The sequence below is a fragment of the Astatotilapia calliptera genome, chromosome 8 (assembly GCF_964374335.1).
Source record: "Astatotilapia calliptera chromosome 8, fAstCal68.1, whole genome shotgun sequence".
Lineage (NCBI taxonomy): Eukaryota > Metazoa > Chordata > Actinopteri > Cichliformes > Cichlidae > Astatotilapia > Astatotilapia calliptera.
This window is the reverse complement of record NC_137429.1, coordinates 25,222,930-25,243,094: the sequence shown is the minus strand read 5'-3', so window position 1 is coordinate 25,243,094 and position 20,165 is coordinate 25,222,930. Positions and strand designations below refer to the sequence as shown.

The 20,165-nt window shown below is 40.3% G+C and overlaps 2 long non-coding RNA genes across 3 annotated transcripts; one reads left to right on the top strand and one right to left on the bottom strand.

The window, feature by feature from the left end:
- Nucleotides 1-1,185: 1,185 nt before the first annotated feature.
- Nucleotides 1,186-9,593, bottom strand: LOC113027669 (uncharacterized). Of its 2 annotated transcripts, none has more exons than XR_003273114.2 (4): nucleotides 9,480-9,593; nucleotides 4,836-4,928; nucleotides 4,450-4,749; nucleotides 1,186-4,356 (listed from the first exon to the last, which is right to left on the bottom strand). It is a non-coding gene; the product is annotated as an uncharacterized LOC113027669 (long non-coding RNA). The 2 variants fall into 2 exon arrangements; XR_013911039.1 differs by lacking the exon at nucleotides 9,480-9,593 and adding an exon at nucleotides 6,800-7,990.
- Nucleotides 9,594-15,686: 6,093 nt separating this feature from the next.
- On the top strand, nucleotides 15,687-18,747 carry LOC145430462 (uncharacterized). The gene is made up of 4 exons (XR_013911038.1): nucleotides 15,687-16,408; nucleotides 16,766-16,918; nucleotides 17,289-17,376; nucleotides 17,968-18,747. It is a non-coding gene; the product is annotated as an uncharacterized LOC145430462 (long non-coding RNA).
- Nucleotides 18,748-20,165: the final 1,418 nt, after the last annotated feature.

Here is a 20,165-nt window from a genome sequence, read left to right as displayed (position 1 = left end):
TATCACACAACTCTGGCATATAATCAGGATAAGATCAACAAACACGTGGGCCTGGAAGATTTCTGAAGGAAGTTGTGTCTCAAAATCTAGGGCACATCCTTCCTAGGACCCGGCCTTCGCAGTCTACGTGGGCCGGGTCCTTCGACGACCAAGAAGGCCAGAAGTGCGAGGCTGTGAAGTGGGACATCTAGCCTTCGGATTTGCATCACCGCTGTGTCGGTGGAGTTTAATAAACTCGGCCGTCTGCTCCTTGCTATCTAAAATATAACAGGACACTGCCGTAATTTCTCGACCGTCTCATACTTCTGTTTAATCAGTTTTCTGTTTGACGTTTATTCAGCTGTGTAAAACCCCTGGAGGAACCCACCCAATGGATTAATAACGTTTTATTTAATCTAATCTAATAACTTTGATCTCAGCCAAACCGATTTACTCACAACAAATAAAACACAGAAAAAAGCCAAACAATAACATTTTTAAGTGATCTGAGTGACTTATATATATTGTTTAACCTGAGAAGCGAAAGACGGCCAGGGTCTGAAATTGATGTAGCCAGGAGTCCGCTGTTCTCGCCGGCTCGAGTGACCATTGAACCCCGGCTAGCTATCGAACGGGTGGGTAACAGACGTCTCCAAAAATGTTGGAGCACTTTTGCAAATATGCAATGTCTTGATAAACCAAGCAGATATTTGAAGTTTACACGGCTACTTTCTCGCCTGAAAATATGTTTAAAGTTTATTTTGTGATCCAGAAAGATTAATAAGAGTAATATTAAAACTTAGGCTCTTGACATTTCCAGCAGGTGTCATTGTCAGCAAGCTTCAACCTGACTAACTTACTGGGAGTCCAGTAATTTCTGTGAAGCAACTTGTATTGGATAAGCTGAGATAGTGCTTCAGGTGAGCAAAAATACCATGATGAAACCAGCTTTTTTTCAAGGTTTTTTTTCCCCTTGCTACCTAGCCTGACCTGTCTCCCCAATGTGATGTTTCTGTATTGTATGTACGGTCGGCAAGGTCTGTCATCTCGGTTGTGGGCAACTGCAACCGACAAATAAAGGCTATCTCATCAAACCACTGTGAACATGACATCTTTCGACAGCTCTTCAACAGCTTCCTGTCACGGCGGGGTTCGCTGGCGTAATTTTGAAGCAGACCCAAAAGCAGGACACAGAGGACGAGAAACTGAGATAAACAAAAGGCCAGCATTTATTATGGCTGAAACAAGGTGGCATGACAAAACAGCAGGGACAGTGACTAACTAAACTAGAAGCTAAACTGGAGAAACTAAGACTCTACTATAAACGACAATGACTGCGACAATTCTGACTGTGACAACGTGGTGGCAGGTAACACAGACGACGTGACAATGAACAAAGGGAGATGGAGAGCTTAAATAGACACATGACGTGATCAGGAGAAGTGAAGACACATGAGGACACAGCTGACTCGAATGAAACAATGACAACACAGGGGAGAGTAACACTGGACACACTAACATGAGATACGGACCTTCAAAGGAAAACAGGAAACATGACAGGCACAGACTAGACACTGAACTAGACCTTAGAACAAAACTCTTAACTACAATAACACTCAAACTTAGGATTATAACGTTCAAAACAGGACAACTAAAGACTCTGAAAACAAACCATAATACAGAAAAAAACACAAAAATACAAGAAACTGAAAATGCTAGGTCAAAATGACCCAGAACCATGACACTTCCCTAAATGTCGATACCCTGCAAATAGTTACTGATTTAGCCAAAAGAAGATGGTATCATCAAGCTGTGAAAGGGGGACCAGATTATGGAGTATCTACTCCTTGGTAGATCACGTACATGTATTGTTAAAAAAGACAACAATATTTTTTGGATAAACAGCTCTCCATCACTCTTGTAAAACCAAGCACATGATTCAGTTATCCTCAGAAAAAGAAGCAATTTATAACATCCATTGCAGAAGGACTAACACTCATTTAGCTGAGAACTTAACTCTTTGGAGAGCATCTGAGAATGACTTACAAAAATATATATAAATAAAATGTATCCAGTTGATACAGGACACCTGTCAGAGTTAAAATAACTGATTTGCTGAGATGAAGGGAATGTAAGAGGCACACGTGTTGCTCAACATGAAGTCTAGATAAACTACTTTGAGATTACAACATAAAACATTGATGAAATAAAAATTATTTCAGTTTTCCAAACAAAACTGGCCTCTTGTGTCCATTATGCCCGAGGACAACAGTTGTTTTTGGTACTCTCTGTTTGTAAACATTAACGTTCAAATCGACTCTTGGGACAGTTCATATGAGAATAAACAAAGTAAGATGAATGAAAAGTTGCTACTGATTATTATTTATTTTAAATAAAAAAGCTATAAATGTTGGGATTAATTACTAAAAAATGTTTTAGTTATTTTTGTAGCAGTGGTAGCAGGAGTAGTCTAAAGATGTCCACAGACTTAAAGTCCAACAATAAAAATCTGTATTTCCAAAAGAGGCAGTGGTTATTCATGTAAAGGCATCAAAATAAACAGCATAAAAAGCCAAAATCTAAAAACACTTCAAAAGGTTGCACAGGAGGAAGTCAACATAAGGAGCGACAAGAGAAAGAACTAAAAATCGCCCCCAAAATACTTCACTACAAGAAACACATCTGGCAATGAGCGGTAATTCAAAATGTGTGAAGGATAACAAAGGCGAGAGTATTCAGTGCGGGAAATACGAGCACAAAATAAGGAAAACTAACGAGAGTATAAATAGATATAGAATCACAGCACAAAACAATTCAGTTTAAACTAAAGCTAGCCCCTGGCACACACAAACCTCTGCACCATGGTAAAGCAGAGACTCATGGAGGGGCAAATGTGACCTGATATTTTACATCTTTGTACAGTACTTTCTATATGTTACCAATTTACATCACACTTAAAAGAATGATAGTTTCTAAGTTAAAAATCTTTTTGTAAATTTTCAATCTATAAATCATTAAAGTTTACCTTGAAGATCTTGCTGGATGTAAGCCAAATTCTAAGCCAAATCATTAACATGACCCAGCTCGACACACCTACAAAGTTTTTGTCAGATAAAGAAAGATAACATGCCTACATGCACACAAAAACATAACCTTTCTTTTTGATAGTAAGTGAAACAGTCACGCGCACTTGTCTTTCAGAATATTGCACATTCCCTTTCTGTTGCTTTGCTCAGCATTAACTGACATAATTGCTTCAGGGTGTAACCTGTTCTTTCACAGGTTGATCCTTGTTTCATAGGCTTGAATCATCTGTCTGAGGACAAGACTGAGTTGTTGTCCTTGCACCACCTGGTCAGCTGCTCCACCTAACACCTATAAGCTGATTTATTCCTGTCAGCAATGACTCCAAACACAATAGTGTCACCTGCAAACTTTGAGGTCTGAGACCCTACTCTTCTGGTATGATCCCGATACTCTCATATTAGACTACTAAGATTCTGAATCATTAAACTCCTCAAATTCCTTCAGTATCCACAGGTTCAGGTCATCAGTTTCAGAGCCACAGGCTGTTCAAATACGGACAGCTTTCCCAAGTGGTTAAAAGTAAGAATGACCTACTAAACTTCACCGTTCCATGGTTCATGCTTCGCTGAGCCAGAATTAAATATGTGAAGGTCCACGCTGAATCAAAATCATATAAGTGAATATTTTAAAACGGTCTAAGTGAAGAATTAATAATGGAAATAAATTCATGTCAACACTGTGCAAAAAGGAAGAACTTAAAAGAAAAAAAAAGTTTCTTGCAAATGCAATTAAACCTAATTTAGAAGCAGAGAAGCAAGAACACCGAGCCAGTGTTTAGACATAAGAGACTAAAGGCAGAAAGTTAAATAAAATCCCAACATAGAGTCTTTACTGCACAGTGCAACATCTACATCAATGCTGGCTCATCATCATTTTCCTCTTTTAACTATATGACAGAGCTCTTTTAATCACATAAAATCCTCATGTGAATGTTGCTCAGTCAGCATAAACACAAGAAAGAATTTTCTGAAAGACTAAAAATGAAACGGATGATAAAAAAAAATGATGACAACAGGACGGGTCAGGAGCAGAGTCATCGATGGTGAGGACTAGCTTTCATAAACAGCTTATACATTCATATCCACCCGTTCACTGATAAAAACAATCTGAATTTGTCAGTCTGTACTCCCTGGTGCAGTCTATGTCACTGTCCTCTCACTCTGCATCTGTATTTTCTATACAGGAAACACAAAATGACCACAACAACAGCAGCAGAGGCAAAAACACAAAGCGCAGTGGTTGCAGCATGTGTTGACTCCTCCTGCAACCGATCTGATACAGCTTGTTCACCTGTAGAATACAGTACAATATAGTTACACGACAGGTACACTGAATACAACGTGTTCTGCATACACGGACTTTAAAATTCTGAAACACACTCACCGCTGATTGGCTGTACTCTGATAGGACGGGATTTCTCCATACCACAGGTTGTCGAGATTTCAACTGTGACAACGTCCTTTTCTATCACATCTAAGATGGTCAGTGACACATAGGTATAATTATTCCATTTACAGCTGTATTTTACGCCATTGTCACAGAGTTTGGTGCCATTTGTGTTACGCCAGACATAACTGTGACCAACACAGTCTTCTCCTTCTAAAATCCAATTTATGAAACAGGTTAGAATCACATTTTCTCCAGCGGTAATGTTGACAGTCTCGTTGCACGTCAGTGACACGCCTGGAAGAGAAAAAAGCAATAAGTGATGTTATTCCTTGTTTATTTGTCCCAGTGTCTTAATAGTATAGTACAAGGGATAAAAATACCTTGATCTGATGATACAGTGCTTGGTAAAGCACAAAACACACTCAAACATATCCACAGGCAGAACATCCTGGAAGTGCCACAGTCTTTAGAAACTGGAAAAAAGAAGAAAATATCTGAGTACTTTTAAGTAAAAACATTCTCTACAGGAAAAACTCCAATATAAATATTCTTGTTTCCAAAACGCTGTAAAGACTTACATATAGCTGCTAAGGCTAACATGTTATCCAATCATAGCTTACACCTAGTGCACCAGACCTAAATAATGTTTAACACAGGCTTTCTTTGCATTAGATGCCTGGACATCTATAAAGGCTACACAACAGGGGTTACGCACTTTCTCTGTTAATCTGTTAACATGCTATCAGATGTTGATGATGATGATCAGGGCTGGACTGGGACAAAAAAATCAGCCGGGCATTTTGACTAGAGACGGGCCCACCAGGTATTATAGGAAAAACCATAAAGCCTTTGAATGAAAACAAACGTCGTTGTGACAGTGATGTACACTGTCTTGTTGGTATATATGTATCAGTCTAATAACCTTAAACCTACACCATCCTCCCTATTCTGCTATTCTAAACAGTACTTAGCTGAAACCCAAAGACTTGGTTGAGTTAACCTCCTGAACTATCTACAACACATGGTGGAAACCTGAAATGAAGACAGAGAAGACTAGAGGTGAGACATGATCATTACTGAATATTAAAAAATAATAAATGACAGATTTAGTGATATTTTCATAAACCATTCATTTGCCACATCAATAAACAGCATGGCAGGGCAAAATATTTTTTCTAACATGGCAACCTTTAAAAAGTGAAAGGAGACAGAAAGACAGGTGAGAAAGAATAAAACTTAACCAACTTTTTGATGGCATTTTACACACAGTACTGGTACAGAAAATACTGGCATCATATACAGTACTTACTTCTGAAGAAATTATGTTGGGACCCTCAAAAAATTACTATGTACAATAATGGATTTCTATATATTTGACATCAGATGAAAACTTTGGTTGTAAGATTTGGATAATTATTTGTTAAAAGCTAGAAATTTTAAATGAGAATAAGAAAGAAAAGTATTTCTTTGTGCCCCCCTCTCCCTGTTAATGCCCTACCTGGCCCCCTGGCAACACTTTGCTAGACCCGCCCCTGCACAGTTACCAGCTGTCAGCTACATAAAAAAGGATCCTGGTGTTATTTGTCTCTCAGAAACAGTTCATAACTTCCCTTCAACTCATTCATGTTAACTAAAAGGTAAACCTGTTTCTCAATCACCTGTTCAGCTCTGATGATCCAGTAAGGACATCTCCTGGTTTCATCTTCATGTTTCCCTCTCATCACATAACCAAACCGACATCATGACCAGCAGCTTTACAGCTGTGGCTCCAGCAAACATCAGCTGATACTAGAAATTAATTTTAAATAAATTCTAACAACAGCTGATCAAGTTTAAACGTGCTGCTGTTGTTTACCTCGACATCCGCTGGTTTCCTCTTTCTGGCGCAAAGTGGGAGATAAACAAGCAAGAGAGAAAAGCCGATCAGCTGATCATTGATCAGTTTCATGATTGAAGTAGCAACAGGAGAGGCAGGGGAGAGAATGAGAGGAGAAGAGGCAGCTGATATTGTAAAGACAGAATAAATCCAGCTTTGTGTCTTTTTTTTCCATTCTGAAATCACGTTTATTTTCAGCTCAATACGAAACGAGTAATATTAACTCTGAATACGAGACGATTCAGTTTTTTATGAGACGGTTGCCAACTCTACTAACTAACCTTATGAATAAAATAAAGTTCACTATCAATAACATCACAGCACCCATCCAGCTGTATAGAAACTCTGTCATGCTAGCTAGCACGCAGTACGAGTTATTGTAGCTGACTGTAAAACGTCAGCACAGCGAAAATAAACTAAACTTGGTTTATATCTGACCCAGACAGACTGCAGGTCATAACTTCTTACCTGAAGTTCAGTTCACCTGACAATCGGACCAGCCCCGCTTCGGGTCTCTGCTCCTCCGCCTCCCCTCTCCCTCATCCACCTGCTGCCCTCCACCACTTGCTAATGTTACTGAATCTGTGGAAGCTCCGCCATAGCCACCACCAAACAATTGAGTTATTTTTACACATCTGCCAGCATCTGTCCAATCCACCACCTTTCACTGTTTACACCGTTACGGAAAAAAAGACAACAACAAAAAAACATCGGCCCATAAAAACAAAAATTTGCCTGATGGGCCGATGGTCAGGCCAGCTATGATGATGATAAAATGGCAACAGAAAAAAACAAAAACATAACAATAGAATGCAATAATTTTACAAATAAGACAAGATTTAGACTTTAAAGATGCTGTGAATCAGTGGAAATGTGGGGCTTTCAAACAACCTGCTCTCAACAGTTTCAGTTGTTCTTTCAGCTGGAGACTCTGTGGTGTTTAAGAGTTTGAGAGTTACGATTAGTGAAGATTAAATACAAAAGCAGAATTCAATCCTAAGCTTATTGCACAAATACATTTGATATGCGATCTCCAAGTATGGAGTAAGTGTCCTGTTTTAGGATCATATATTGATTCTTATAGAAAAATAACATTTGTTGTAAAATTGTTTGCTGCCAACAGAAAGAAAGAGGTTTTTAAGAATTTGTATTACTCACTGAAGCTGATCAGGGGAACATGGAGACATTAAACACTGAAAAACTTTGAACCTTCCTACTCTTGCCACAGAGGACAACTCAACTGAAGGGCCAGCTGCATTTCTGAGCTCCTCTGCAGGTCTTGGCTGGACTTTTTCTTATTCTTAAGAACACGACTTTTAGATATTGTTCAGTCTGCTGTAGATAATCTTTGGGCCTGCCATTTCTCAATGACACACTGCACACCATGATTAATCAAGATTAGTTTTGAGCTAGTGGCTCTTTGGGAATCACCCTGTTGGTGCAAAAATACTGTTTTGTGTCTGTCAAACTGTATTGTCTTCACCATTTTTTATTTTTTTGCAACAGGCAGCTAGTAACAAAGTAGCTATACAGAAAATGTATAATGGTTCTTTGTTAATTTTTCTGCATAGACACTGCATTGGTTCTTCCTTGAGTTACGTAGCCTTTTTATCCTTGAATAGGGCGGCGTTTAAGTGGCTTACCAAAAACAAAAATGAATGAAGAAAACAGCCAATCTGAAAAGAAAAACGACAAAAGCTTGGAGAAATTTTGCGCTGTTCAGAAGAAATAATATATATAAATATAAATATAAATATAAATATATATATATATATATATATATTTTTTTTTTTTAAGTCTGGCTCCTTGGAAGCAAAATCTGAAGAAATGAGGGTTGGCTGAATACTATACAGTATATACAGCACTGCCTGACTGAGTTTGCTAATGAACCTCAGAAATAATGTCTCCACCTGACATAATGACATCTGGGTATTTCTTTGCTTTCTATCTTTGCCTTCAGAATCCTCTAAAATGAACCCATATTAAAATGACCCTCTCCTAATTCACTCCTAAAACACGGTGCAATATTAACGTGCCAAAACCCCACACTGTAAATATTTATTGTTTTCTGATTGTATATTTGTACAGCTGATATTGTTTGCAAACTGTTCATATGTACATAGTGCTGCAGAACTGTGCACCTCACCCCCCTTTTCTTTTCCCACATGTCCTCACTGAGTAGGAGCTACTCTGTATCTCACTGACACAATGTGTATAGTGACAATAAAAGGCATTCTACTCTAATTCCAGTGTTTGCCAAACTTCACACTGATGAGCTGTCAGTGAGTCATTAGTGTCATTTGTTAAATCATAGTTTGTTCGTTTGGTTTGGCATTAATACTTCAGTCACATTCCACACTGTACAGTCACTCTAACTGTGACTGTGTTCTGTGGAAATTCAAACAATTGAAGGACTAAGCCAACAGCTCCATTGTAGCTGTCACTATAGTCACTAATACAGTTCAGATTGTAGATGCTGATGAACAACATGGAATAAGTGAACAGAATAATCTCCCCGCTCATTTAGAGTTTTTGTTATGGGATATATTTTTGTACTCTACACCTCCGTATTCCCCTGACAGCTACACCTCTACTGTAAATGAGTACTGGGATTAAGATTTTACAAAACGTCCTACCAAGAATACTTTGGTAGTAGGTATGTGTGCAGTTTATTAGGAATACAGCTTGTCAGAAGATAATTTTGTATTGATCGACTTCTGTGTATTTGCTGTCACAATAAAGAGTTAGCTTACAGCTACAATGGAAAGCCTACAAACTCCAGAGCTCCATCCAAAATAAGTCACTCATGACTTAAAGCTAACATTGATTGTATTAGTTTGGTAGAAAAATCAAAATGACAAAATGTGACAGCATTTAAAGCGTCTTAAACAGTTAGATCAAAGTATTCTTATTCAAATAGTTGAATGAGAATTTCAAATTAAAATTGGAAAAAAACTTTATGTAATGCATACTTTCACTTTTTAGACTTAATATTTTTTCCTATGAACATTCACGTAAAAGTTACTTCTGAAGCTATTAGTTACAGGTTATTTTAGCAGCATCTAAACACATCTACTTACATTAAGCCAATTAACACATGCATGGACATGGATTTAGTTAAAATATATTAAATATATTAAGTGCTTACTTGGCAGAGAGCGTATCTCCTCAGAGAGCATTTGAGAATGAGGCACAAAAAACCAACAAAACAAACGTAACCTATCATATTATCAGTTATCCAACCGTGAGACCACACCCGGGGAACCTGTGAAACTGCCTTCCAAGGTAAGACACTGACTGACAGGAAAACAAAAGGAAGAAGGAAAGTGAGACAGATATGTTGCTTAAAATGTGTCAAAGGTACAAGTGAGCTTGTTTCTGGTTATGCTAAATTAACATTGTGTAAAATGTTTTCTTTTGGAAATAAATAACACCAGGACAGAGCTATGTACACTGTGAAAGGCACCTACTGTGTTTTTTTTGCAGGATGACACCATATTATGTTTTGGTATGTTTGGAGATGTTATGCACTTCTCTGCTGTCTGCTTCAGGCAATACTTAAGGCCCTGGTGGAGTGTTGATCCTCGCTGGATCGTTGTATTTATTCAGGTAGTGTAGCCCTGGTGCTATCCCGGGTATCTTTCCTGTCTTCATACAGACCTTCCTGGACCCCTCCGGCAGAACCAGGCTCAGGGAGGGGCGGGGCCATCTGCTGTGATTGGTTCGGGTGAGAGAAGGAAGACAGGATAACAGACATGCTGTGGAAGACAGACAGAGGTTAATAACAGATATGATTTGATGCAGAGAGGTCTATTAACACATAGTGAGTGAGAAAGGTGACTGGAAAGGAAAAACTCAATGCATCATGGGAATCCCCGGCAGCCTACGTCTATTGCAGCATAACTAAGGGAGGATTCAGGGTCACCTGATCCAGCCCTAACTATATGCTTTAGCAAAAAGGAAAGTTTGAAGCCTAATCTTAAAAGTAGAGATAGTGTCTGTCTCCAAACTGGAAGCTGGTTCCACAGAAGAGGGGCCTGAAAACTGAAGGCTCTCCCTCCCATTCTACTTTTAAATACTCTAGGAACAACAAGTAGGCCTGCAGAGCGAGAGCGAAGTGCTCTAATAGGGTGATCTGGTACTACAAGATCATTAAGATAAGATGGGGCCTGATTATTTAAGACCTTGTATGTGAGGAGCAGGATTTTGAATTCAATTCTGGATTTAACAGGAAGCCAATGAAGAGAAGCCAGAACAGGAGAAATCTGCTCTCTCTTTCTAGTTCCTGTCAGGACTCTTGCTGCAGCATTTTGGATTAGCTGAAGGCTTTTCAGTGAGTTTTTTGGACATCCTGATAATAATGAATTACAGTAGTCCAGCCTGCAAGTAATAAATGCATGAACTAGTTTTTCAGCGTCACTCTGAGACAGGATATTTTTAACTTTAGAGATGTTGCGCAAATGGAAGAAAGCAGTCTTACATATTTGTTTAATATGTGCGTTGAAGGACATGTCCTGGTCAAAAATGACTCCAAGGTTCCTCACAGTGTTACTGGAGGCCAAGGTAATGCCATCCAGGGTAAGAATCGGCTTAGATACCATATTTCTAAGATTTTCAGGGCCGAGTACAATAACCTCGGTTTTATCTGAATTAAGAAGCAGAAAGTTAGCGGCCATCCAGGCCTTTATGTCTTTAAGACGTTCCTGCAGTTTAACTCATTGGTGTGTGTTATCTGGCTTCATGGACAGATAGAGCTGGGTGTCATCTGCAAGCAGCTCTGACTCCTGCATTTGAGTCCCGCCTTGCAATCCTGACAGGAAAGTTTTAATTTGAATGAAAAGAACACCATTCACTTGACTTTTAAATGGGTTTGTTTGTTTGATTTCTTCATCAGAGAAAGTTCACAAAGACTTTGAACTACTTAAATCAAAGATTTCAGAGAACCCGATTAGGTCTTTCTTTGTTGTGTTGTGATGTTATCAACCAGTACTGGCCCAGTTTGACCGTATTCTTAGTGAATTTAAAGGAAATAAATCTGCTCATATAGGCACCTAAGGCTCACCAATCTGGTTGGTAGGGAGGACTGCATCAGAAGTCGGGCTTTCACAGTAATTGGTGCTGAGACAGTCATTACTAAAAGTTACTATGAATACTAATTTGTACTCAAAACAAAAAATGGCCAAAACATATATGTGCTAAAATACATTTCAAAATATGTTATAAATATATTCTAAAATGTATTTTAGCACATATATTTTTTGGCCATTTTTGTATATATTGAAATATATTTCAAAATACAAATGAAAGTTATTTAAAATCATTCATATATACCACACACCCAGCACGCCCCTGCAGGTGGTTTATCCTTCAAGTCCTCTACCAGAGGCCTGGGAGCTTGAGGGTCCTGCGCAGTATCTTAGCTGTTCCCAGGACTGCGCTCTTCTGGACAGAGATCTCCGATGTTGTTCCCGGGATCTGCTGGAGCCACTCGCCTAGCTTGGGAGTCACCGCACCTAGTGCTCCGATTACCACGGGGACCACTGTTACCTTCACCCTCCACATCCTCTCGAGCTCTTCTCTGAGCCCTTGGTATTTCTCCAGCTTCTCGTGTTCCTTCTTCCTGATATTGCTGTCATTCGGAACCGCTACATCGATCACTACGGCCATCTTCTTCTGTTTGTCTACCACCACTATGTCCGGTTGGTTAGCCACCACCATTTTGTCCGTCTGTATCTGGAAGTCCCACAGGATCTTAGCTCGGTCATTCTCCACCACCCTTGGGGGCATCTCCCATTTTGACCTCGGGACTTCCAGGTTATACTCGGCACAGATGTTCCTGTCCACTATGCCGGCAACTTGGTTATGGCGTTCCATGTATGCCTTGCCTGCTAGCATTTTGCACCCTGCTGTTATGTGCTGGATTGTCTCTGGGGCATCTTTACACAGCCTGCACCTGGGGTCTTGCCTGGTGTGATAGACCCCAGCCTCTATGGATCTTGTACTCAGAGCTTGTTCTTGTGCTGCCATGATTAGTGCCTCTGTGCTGTCTTTCAGTCCAGCTTTGTCCAGCCACTGGTAGGATATCTGGATATCAGCCACCTCCTCTATCTGCCAGTGGTACATACCGTGCAGGGGCCTGCCCTTCCATGATGGTTCCTCGTCTCCCTCCTCTTTCTTGGGTTTCTGCTGCCTGAGGTATTCACTGAGCACTCGGTCAGTTGGGGCCATCTTCTCAATGTATTCTTGGATGTTCGTTGTCTCATCCTGGACTGTGGTGCTGACACTCACCAGTCCCCGGCCCCCTTCCTTCCGCTTAGCGTACAGCCTCAGGGTGCTGGACTTGGGGTGAAACCCTCCATGCATGGTAAGGAGCTTTCTTGTCGTTATGTCAGTGGCTTCTATCTCCTCCTTTGGCCAGCCTATTACCCCAGCAGGGTACCTGATCACGGGCAGGGCGTACGTGTTGATGGCCCGGATCTTGTTCTTACCATTCAGCTGACTCCTCAGGACTTGCCTGACCCTCTGCAGGTACTTGGTGGTTGCAGCCTTTCTAGCGTCCTCTTAATGGTTCCCATTTGCCTGCAGGATCCCCAGGTACTTGTAACTGTCCTCTATGTCTGCAATGTTGCCTTCTGGTAGTTCAATCCCCTCAGTTCTGACTACCTTCCCTCTCTTTGGCTCCATTCCATAGTTGGTATCCGTAGCCAGTCTTGTTAATGATCTCACTGAGGGGGTTCAGGCCTATGCAGAACAGCAGTGGGGACAGAGCATCTCCTTGGTAGATCCCGCACTTGATGGTGACTTGTGCTATGGGCTTGGAGTTGGCCTCTAGTGTTGTACGCCACATCCCCATTGAGTTCCTGATGAAGGCTCTTAGGGTCCTGTTGATCTTGTACAATTCTAAGCATTCCAGTATCCAGCTGTGGGGCATTGAGTCATAGGCCTTCTTGTAATCAATCCAGGCAGTGCACAGGTTGGTCAGTCTGGTCTTGCAGTCTCGGCTGACTGTTCTGTCTACCAGTAGCTGGTGTTTTGCGCCTCTGGTATTCTTGCCAATCCCTTTCTGTGCCCCACTCATGTATTGACCCATGTGCCTGTTCATCTTAGCCGATAGGATGCCTGACAGGAGCTTCCATGTAGTACTGAGGCAGGTTATTGGTCGGTAGTTGGATGGGACCGGTCCCTTCTTGGGGTCCTTGGGGATCAGGACCGTTCGACTTTCGGTTAGCCATTCCGGGTGTCTCTCGTTAACTAGCAGCTGGTTCATTTGTGCTGCCAGACGCTCATGGAGTGCAGTCAGCTTCTTCAGCCAGTAGGCGTGAACCATGTCGGGCCCTGGTGCTGTCCAACTCTTCATACTGGAGACCCTTTCTTGGATATCTGCCACTGTAATGGTTACTGGACCCTGTTCAGGGAGGTCGCTATGGTCTGCCCTCAGATCCACTAGCCACTGAGCATTGCCGTTATGGGTTGCGTCCTTCTCCCATATGCTCTTCCAGTATTGCTCCATCTCCAGCCTTGGTGGTGCTGTTCTCTTATTGTTCCCTTGCCACTGAGAGTACACCTTTGCTGGTTCTGTGGAGAACAGCTGGTTTATTCCCCTGCCTTCTATCTCTCTGGTGTACCTCCTCAAGCGGCTGGCCAAGGCTGTGAGTCTTTGCTTGGCAGTTTCCAAGGCCTCAGGTATGGACAGCTTGCTGTATTTCTTATGCACCTTCTTTGTCGCACCTTTCTGCAACTCCGTTAGTTGGCTAACCTCCCTCCGTGCTACTTTGATCTTGCCCTCTAGCCTCCTTCTCCATGGAGGGTACTGCCCCTTGTGGCTGTTCAACTTGTAGCCAAGCATCTCACTGATCACTGCTGCCGTATTGTAGATCAGCTTGTTAGTGTCGGTAATCGTGGTTGTAGGTATTGTCCAACCTATATATATATATATATATATATATATATATATATATATATATATATATATATATATATATATATATATATATATATATATACTCAACAAAAATATAAACGCAACACCTTTGTTACTGCTCCCATTCCCCATGGGATGGACGTAGAGACCTAAAATTCATTCCAGATATACAATATAACCATCCCTCCCAAACAGTGGTCACAAATCAGTCCAAATGTGTGGTAGTGGGCACATCTGCTATATTGAGATAATCCATCCCACCTCACAGGTGTGCCACATCAGGATGCTGATCTGACATCATGAGTAGTGCACAGGTGTACCTCAGACTGCCCACAACAAAAGGCCACCCTGGAATGTGCAGTTTTTTGCGCTATTGGGGGTCTGGGGACCCAGAACCGGTCAGTATCTGGTGTGACCACCATTTGCCTCATGCAGTGCAACACATCGTCGCATGGAGTCTATCAGATTGTCAATTGTGGCCTGTGGAATGTTGGTCCACTCCACTTCAATGGCTGTGCGAGGTTGTTGGATATTCGTGGGAACTGGTACACGCTGTCGTATACGCCGGTCAAGCACATCCCGAACATGCTCAATGGGTGACATGTCCGGTGAGTATGCTGGCCATGCAAGAACTGGGACATTCTCAGCTGCCATCTGCCCTGAACAATGTGAACCATGATTCATCCGTGAAGCACACACCTCTCCAACGTGCCAGACGCCATCGAATGTGAGCATTTGCCCACACAAGTCTGTTACGGCGACGAGCTGGAGTCAGGTCAAGACCCCGATGAGGACGACGGGCATGCAGTTGAGCGTCCCTGAGACGGTTTCTGACAGTTTGTGCAGAAATTGTTTGGTTGTGCAAACCAATTGTTCCAGCAGCTGTCTGGGTGGCTGGTCTCAGACGATCTTGGAGGTGAACCTGCTGGATGTGGAGGTCCTGGGCTGGTGTGGTTACACGAGGTCTGCGGTTGTGAGGCCGGTTGGATGTGCTGCCATATTCTCGGAAACGCCTGTGGAGACGGCTTATGGTTGAGAAATGAACATTCAATGCACGGGCGACAGATCTGGTTGACATTCCTGCTGTCAGCATGCCAATTGCACGCTCCCTCATTGCTTGTGGCATCTGTGGCATTTTGCTGTGAGACAAAACTGCACATTCCAGGGTGGCCTTTTGTTGTGGGCAGTCTGAGGTACACCTGTGCACTACTCATGATGTCAGATCAGCATCCTGATGTGGCACACCTGTGAGGTGGGATGGATTATCTCAATATAGCAGATGTGCCCACTACCACACATTTGGACTGATTTGTGACCACTGTTTGGGAGGGATGGTTATATTGTGTATCTGGAATGAATTTTAGGTCTCTACGTCCATCCCACACTGAAAAAAAGGGACTGGCCATCTCTTGGATTTATGTAAGCATCTTGCATGTATTTAACACAATTACCTCATGTTTTAAAGATAAATGTAACTATATAGTGTAAAAACTACATGATATGCAGAAAGGGTGTATTAAATTGTTCATATCATGTTCAGGTGAAGTAAGTCAATAAGATAGCAACGTTAAATCTCGTGAAACCACGCGTGATTTCATCTTGCGGGCTTTGGATCGTGGTTCAAAAAAGGCATCCATCTCAGTCAAGTCGAGCAGCCAACTCTACGTTTTTGGTATGTCTTGATTTTTTGAATTAATATTTACCATATTTCAGCCAAATGTAGTTAAACGTCTAGAGTGTCGCCATGTAACATGCTAAAAAAGAGCCGTTAGCTTATTTGCTGTTTTATCTGTTGTCAAAGAATTGGCGCTTTTTCATTTGAATTTGTCTTTGGCACAAGAGCCGTAATATCACATTAAACCTAATTACGAGGCACTCATAACATAATTTGGTTTTCTGTGTGAATAGATTTGCCAACTGACTCTTCAGTTACATTGTGTATTTACTGCACCGTGGTGTTAGTGAGATTTTGGACATTGAACAGCTTTAGCTAATATCATTAGCGGCATTATGCTAGCTTACATCCCTACCCCTCCTGCCCTCACCTGCTGTCCTTTTCTTTTTGTTTTTGTTTTTTTTGCTGCACATTGAGAGACGACCTCTATTCTGCATTTCACCAGGAGTCAGCTGATGGATTGTGGGTTCAAGGTGTTATGGTAAGAAAGTATATTCTATTTTCGTTTCTGTAACTTAATTATAATAGGTTTTTTATAATTATTAGGTGCATGCATACTCACCCTATTAATACAACTGAGAAATCCAAAATCTGCCATAGGTTTAACTTATACCTGTATGTATTGTCAGAAAGGTGATTACTGGACTCGCATTAATGCACACTTGAACTAAAATGAGGTTGTAACTTGTGGGTTCTTGGGTTGCAAATCAGAAACAAACATCTTTGGATTTTTTTAATCCCATAAGATCTGGAAACACAGTTTTTATTCAACAAAACATTACTGATTAACCAAGCACAGTGCCTGCTGTTATTTCAAAATTTCAAAATGTTATTTCAGATAAAATGCAGCATTCCAGTGCATCCCAACCATGCCTTTACAGTCAAGGTTTCTGACGGAGCTGAGTTTCTCTCTGACAGTCTGCTGAAAGTGTTTGCAAAGTGATCGGGGGAACAGGGCACAAAGCTAAAGGATGTAGCTGCCATTATGACAGTAAGAACTTTAAAATTCTTTAACTACAAAGTGTATATGTATTGCATTAGGTCAGTAAAAGATTTTTATGCTGCATCCATTGAAACAGTCAACTATTACCTGTGAGTACTGATTCCACTGAAAGGATGCCATTCTTTTTTGTCATGCATTTACTGGCCCACTGAGAAAAAATTATCTTTTTTTAAAAATATATGTTCTGGAAACTATATATCCATAAAGTTGATGTCAAACAGGAATTTTTGCTATTGCTTTGTAGATGCTGGTGTTGCATGTTGACTGGTTTAAAAAGTCAAGTTTTTGTCTGGGATCATTTTCTTCTGTGCTACTGAAAAGTTCACAAATCTCTGTTTTCTTTGTTATAATACTTTAGGATGACATTAATGCTCAAAGGGAGTCTCATCAAAGTGCTCCGCATCTGTGTGAAAGACAATTGCAACATCTTGGTGCAGGAGTTCATGGTGAGTGTTTTATGAGTAGATTGTGGCTTTGCAACATTTAAAAATGCATTTAGTTATCCACTTGATCCTCATTGGACTGGTTAGGACCAGTAGTCCTCTTTAATAATTTGAAGTTCACATGAGGCCTAGTAGTGAACTCGGCCGCCGGCCCTTGAGGCCCCACCCCTACCCCTGTATTAGGGGTCACATCAGTGTGAAAAAACTTTAAATTTGTCATTCTAGTGAACAAAGAAAAATCCCCCCAATATTTACATTAGCTTTTGTTTGAAAAAAAAAAAAAAAAGACCAACTGACCAACAGCTAACCAAATTGTGGGGCTGAAAGTCTAAATTCTAACATCTTCTGAGTGACATAACCTGGATTTCTGATGGGCCGGTGTCTTTCTAACAAAAACTAATGTAAAGCATTTGAAATTATTATGTTTTTCACTCTCTCTTAGAAACTCTGTTAGACCATGAATGGCAGCATGGCAGGCCACTCTTTGGCTATAGCTATTTACTATGGTTTAAATTACTCTAACATTAGAACTGGTAGATTCAAAAGAGATGAGTTTAAAAGGGAATCTTAAAAAAATGTTTTGTGTTTAACCAGGACTTGACTGAGGCCACTGCACAGATTGAGAAAACCACAATGAACATCTGTCTCCAGAGATGCGCCAGGCAATGACTTTTCTGATGTTGGCATCATCATCGAGGGTATAGTAGTTCTTCAAGATCTGGATAACGTGACCTTTGCAGTAGCCATGCTGTTTGGACCTTTTTTATTCCTTCAATATGAGTTACCCATCACAGCTCTGCTACACTTTTGAGGTGATTCAATGGGTGGTAATGGAGTTGGAAGCAACTCAGCTCTCAAGAAAAGCTCACAACTGAGACAAAACTGCTCCTGCAAGGAAAGCTCACTGTTATGCATGCAAGCTGATCAGCTCTAGGTGAGAGGACATTTAAATCTCACACTTGTTCTGCTGCATTTTTGAAGCTCAATTCCAGGAACGGATCGCAGGGTTCATTTTTATATACTCTGCAACTGCCATGAGGACAAGCCGTTTTTGTTGTTGTTGTTTGTTTTTCCTTTTGCTCTGTACAAGTTCTCTGTTTGTCTGTTTGGCAGCATTTTTAAATTTCTCTTTGTATTTTTTCTTTCTTTTACTAGTGAAGAGATGTAGCATGAACAGTTATACAGTCTAAATATCCCATATGGGTCGTGTGAAATGGTATTTTCAGTTTCATTCAGTTGAAGTAAAGAACGTTGAATATTTCTAAGTGTGCTGTTTTGAACCAAGATGTCACAGTATGATCAGTGCTGTAATTTTTGACAGTCACTGTATCAATGTTATTTTTGCGTCTCTTGAATAAAGTTTTTGACCTGCAAGTGCTAATTTCTTTAGTTATTGGGGTAAAATGGGTAGTGTTAATAGGAAGGTGTTTGCCAATTCAGTAACCTAATTTAATGTTAATGGAAACTAACATTTCCTCAAATTGTTTAGTTATAATTGTTGTTTAACTGAATCTTGACGTCAGAGGCCTTAAATAGAATGTTTTGTATTGTTCTTTCCCAACATTTTTCAAAAGAAACAGTCCAATTTCTTTGCTGTGATTGATTCCAGAGAACACGGAAGAACTGACATTATTTAACTGTTGATTTATATAGATTCAGTGGAGGAGTAATGTCAGTTTAATTCTTTACCTACTGTCAATGCAGTGAAATTAGACATTTTGTTTTTAAAGGTTACTGGTGGATGCCAGCAACCATCTTGGAAGAGAACAATACAATCTGTTATAAGGCCTCCATTTGAAAATTGTGTATTTGATACTAGAATATAATAGCAAAATGTAATTTGAAGATAACGTAGTATTTAAGTGACCAAGTAGTATTGGGTAAAAGTTATTGAATCGTGTTGGGATAACGTGAGAAAATTGTGAAGGATTAAAATATTCCAAGAGCTCAAATTACTTCATCAAAACATGTTTAAGTCACATTTTATCAACACAAATTGCACAGGTTTATTGAACATGAATAAATTGTGTTAATTTAACTCAATTGTTTAAGTTGCTGCCAAAGCAAAACATCTGTGTGCAACAAATGTCCACCATTGAATTAAGTAAATCCAACAACATATTTTTTTCAGTGCATGGGGAATGGGAGCAGTAACAAAGGTGTTGCGTTTATATTTTTGTTGAGTGTATATATATATATATATATTAGCACCTTTTAAAAAGCATATCTTAACTAGTCGCTATCCTAAACACAGAGGAATATCTGCACAATATAATGACATTTTCCATTTTTATTGTTAATGCACAACACACACTTATTCCTCTGAACTTAATTTCTGTCATCACACACTTCCAGGAAGTGTAAACAGATAAACGCGTGCTTTAAAGAGTGTCTCAACTCATTGTCCTCACTGCTAAATGACCTGTGATTATAAGACAAGATACAGACACAGTAATCTGGAAAAGACTGTCACTGTTTTCCATTTACTTTTGCTTCCAAGCTCTCGTTTTGTCTTGTGCTTTAAATCAAAGAGTTTCGTCTCGTTTTAGAAGTCCAAACACTTGTTGTTTATTCATCTTGAGCAATAACGTTATGAAAAGAGACAGAGTATCTGCAGTCTTCTTTATCTGCGATTACCTGGTCTATTTCAGTCATTTTAGAGGCCATCAAAATCCATCCAGCAGCATCAGGCAAAATCTACATAACTGATATCTGACAGATGCCAGCTAGAAGATGATCCTGGTATAAATATGGAGAAGTTTCATTAGCACTCACTTGGTAGCACACATGTT